The following is a 4342-nucleotide window of genomic DNA, read 5'->3' as shown; positions in this document are numbered from 1 at the left end:
CTCCACTCTTTCCACAAGAGACTTTATGAGTGAACATCACTGAGGTAGAGCACTGAGTCAGGAGTCAAGAGGCCTATATTCTAATTTTACTTCTGAGAAAGCTGTAATCCTAGCCAAGTTTCCTAAAATCTCTGGAACTCAGTTTCTTCTGAGAAATTAAGGAGATGATGGGAGTTCCCTGGCAGTCTAGTGGTTAGGACTCTGCACTTTCACTGCTGAGGGCCTGAGTTCGATTCCTGGTCAGGGAACTAAGATCCCACAAGCCGCACAATGTGGCCAAAACTAAAAATTAAAAAAAAGATGATTGCAGATTCCATAATTATATTGTTTCCTTTGACTTCTTTGGGGGCAGAAGTCATGTTCTGTCTTCCAGCTCCTCTTTTTATTATCAGTTAGAAACCTGAGTAAGTGTAACCATATCTGACACAAGATAACTATTTGGGACAAAGAATTACAAGCAACATTTTCAGCCTAATCAGAGTCACTCCTGATAAGGGAAAGACTCCTCTCCCAGCTCCTCAGGTGACCCTATACCCTTTAACCCTTGGATAGGTCCCAGCTGCCCCACCTCTAATGCTCTGAGCAACTAAATTCCATCATGTTCAGTCTCCAGCATACATTCAAAATATGAGTATTATTTAAAAGGAAAAAAGAGCAAGAAGGCTACATACTTCCAATTCCAATGATAATTAAAAGGGACAGATTCCTTCTGAATAATTTTTTTCCGAGTTGGTAAATTGCCATTCTGAGGAGACAGCCAGCTTTCCTCCACACAGCCAAACAAGAGCTGATTGTACCTCACACCCCACTTTCCTTTCCTCATCGGTGAAGGAGGCAGAAACTAGGCAGCTTAAACCTATGCACACATTCCCGAAGCCCCACATTCTCTCACAGTCCACTGTGGCAAAAAATTTCAGCAGAATCCCACTCTGATTTACTTGGGTTCTTTATCTGACTGTTTCTCAAAGTTCATGTTTCAAATACAGAGGCAAGATGATATATGGACACAGCACTGGACTCGAAGACAAAATACCTGATATGGCAGCCACAGAGATATGTAGCTCAGCTCTCCCTTTAAGAAGGACTCTGGGGACTTCCCTGGTGGCTCAGTGCTTGAGAATCTGCCTGCCAGTGCAGGGGACACGGGTTCAAGCCCTGGTCCGGGAAGATCCCACACGCCACGGAGCAACTAAGCCCATGCGCCACAACTACTGAGCCCGCATGCCACAACTAGAAGCCCACGCACCTAGAGCCCATGCTCCACAACAAGAGAAGCCACTGCAATGAGAAGCCCACACACCACAACGAAGAGTAGCCCCCACTCACGGCAACTAGGCCCGTGGGCAGCTGCGAAGACCCAACACAGCCAAAAATAAATTAATTTAAAAAAATAATAAAAGACACTGCCATTCAACTGCCAGAGTGCTGTTAGCTGTCAGCCTCCAGCTACATCACCTTTGGGATTTGTTACAGTGTTAGAGCTGAGGCCCCACTCTCACTGAGCAGCTCTCCACTCTTTCCACAAGAGACTTTATGAGTGAACATCACTGAGGTAGAGCACTGAGTCAGGAGTCAAGAGGCCTATATTCTAATTTTACTTCTGAGAAAGCTGTAATCCTAGCCAAGTTTCCTAAAATCTCTGGAACTCAGTTTCTTCTGAGAAATTAAGGAGATGATGGGAGTTCCCTGGCAGTCTAGTGGTTAGGACTCTGCACTTTCACTGCTGAGGGCCTGAGTTCGATTCCTGGTCAGGGAACTAAGATCCCACAAGCCGCACAATGTGGCCAAAACTAAAAATTAAAAAAAAGATGATTGCAGATTCCATAATTATATTGTTTCCTTTGACTTCTTTGGGGGCAGAAGTCATGTTCTGTCTTCCAGCTCCTCTTTTTATTATCAGTTAGAAACCTGAGTAAGTGTAACCATATCTGACACAAGATAACTATTTGGGACAAAGAATTACAAGCAACATTTTCAGCCTAATCAGAGTCACTCCTGATAAGGGAAAGACTCCTCTCCCAGCTCCTCAGGTGACCCTATACCCTTTAACCCTTGGATAGGTCCCAGCTGCCCCACCTCTAATGCTCTGAGCAACTAAATTCCATCATGTTCAGTCTCCAGCATACATTCAAAATATGAGTATTATTTAAAAGGAAAAAAGAGCAAGAAGGCTACATACTTCCAATTCCAATGATAATTAAAAGGGACAGATTCCTTCTGAATAATTTTTTTCCGAGTTGGTAAATTGCCATTCTGAGGAGACAGCCAGCTTTCCTCCACACAGCCAAACAAGAGCTGATTGTACCTCACACCCCACTTTCCTTTCCTCATCGGTGAAGGAGGCAGAAACTAGGCAGCTTAAACCTATGCACACATTCCCGAAGCCCCACATTCTCTCACAGTCCACTGTGGCAAAAAATTTCAGCAGAATCCCACTCTGATTTACTTGGGTTCTTTATCTGACTGTTTCTCAAAGTTCATGTTTCAAATACAGAGGCAAGATGATATATGGACACAGCACTGGACTCGAAGACAAAATACCTGATATGGCAGCCACAGAGATATGTAGCTCAGCTCTCCCTTTAAGAAGGACTCTGGGGACTTCCCTGGTGGCTCAGTGCTTGAGAATCTGCCTGCCAGTGCAGGGGACACGGGTTCAAGCCCTGGTCCGGGAAGATCCCACACGCCACGGAGCAACTAAGCCCATGCGCCACAACTACTGAGCCCGCATGCCACAACTAGAAGCCCACGCACCTAGAGCCCATGCTCCACAACAAGAGAAGCCACTGCAATGAGAAGCCCACACACCACAACGAAGAGTAGCCCCCACTCACGGCAACTAGGCCCGTGGGCAGCTGCGAAGACCCAACACAGCCAAAAATAAATTAATTTAAAAAAATAATAAAAGACACTGCCATTCAACTGCCAGAGTGCTGTTAGCTGTCAGCCTCCAGCTACATCACCTTTGGGATTTGTTACAGTGTTAGAGCTGAGGCCCCACTCTCACTGAGCAGCTATCAGCCTATGGCTAGGCACCATGTGGACATTAGGGCTTGGCCATTTCTGCCCACTATTGGACTCCTCTAGAGGACCCTGTTTGCTCTGGAACTTTTCACTGGGTCAACTGCAACTTGGGAGGATCTGTCTGCCTCATGACTTGAGATTCTCCTTGCCCAATTTTGTATTACTATCCAAATGCTTTACTTACCTATTCCTGCTTCCTTCCCTTGATCTTTCATAGGTATTACTACCCAATAAATCTCTTGCACTCCTAATTTTGTCTCAGCATCTGCTTGCCAGACCACCTGAACTGACTCAGTTGGTTCCAGGAGTGGTCTGAGAAGGCTGGCAGTAAGATGGGGTTTGGGAACTGCATTACTCACAACCTGGCTGGCAATAAGAACCCCTCCTGGATAGTATGTGGGGCACAGATAGTCACTGGGACAAGGTGGTGGCGCATTTGCTAAAACTTTCGCTGATGGTGAAGTGGGAAAATATTCCTATGGTGCAACAATTTGGACATATGTGGTAGGTGGAGGGATAGCAGCGAATACAAGGACAATGGAATTAGCTGACTTATTAAGTTGCATTGAGTCCTGCCAAGAGATAATGAAAAGCTGAGAGCAGTTACCAAACATTGAAAATTGACTGTGAAGGCCAGAGAGCCTCTTTGATGGGTTACAAAGAGGCCCTTATCTATAGCAATGGGAGAGGGGGAAAAAAAAAAGCTGAAGACCAAACTCAAGACTTGAGAGTTCCAGGAGGCAGACCTGTAATCAAGGTCAGGATCCTGGTTAGGAAAACCCAGGACCCTGACACATGGAATGCAGGTATCTAGGTGGTGCCCCCAAAGATTTTGGCTCCCTACACTCTTCTGAGCACCTCAGAGCCTTAGAAGGGGGCCCACCCTTTCCTGTTAGGAGCTAGCACTCCCTCCACATGTGAAGACACTGCAGAGGGCTCTCCCCCTCAGAATTTGCTTCCACCTCCTCTCCTGACTGCCAGGATCTTAATTAGGGTTAAGTGACAGCATAGTCCAGTAAGAACATGCTGGTCTTGATAAGGGAAGAAAAGGACATACCCCAAAGTAGCTGCAAGAACTGACCAATATGAACTGGTAAGAGTTGGGGAGTATCTATGGGATTGAGTTTTTTTTTTTGGCCTCGTTGGGTCCTTGCTGCGCTCAGGCTTTCTCTAGTTGTGGTGAGCAGGGGCTACTCTTTGTGGCAGTGCACGGGCTTCTCATTGCAGTGGCTTCTCTTGTTGCGGAGCACGGGCTGTAGGCGCGCAGGCTTCAGTAGTTGTGGCACCTGGAGGTGTGATAACTTTTAAGGACCTGGAG

Source organism: Lipotes vexillifer, unplaced genomic scaffold, assembly GCF_000442215.2.
Source record: "Lipotes vexillifer unplaced genomic scaffold, Lipotes_vexillifer_v1.1 scaffold209, whole genome shotgun sequence".
NCBI lineage: Eukaryota > Metazoa > Chordata > Mammalia > Artiodactyla > Lipotidae > Lipotes > Lipotes vexillifer.
This window is presented reverse-complemented; position numbering follows the sequence as displayed.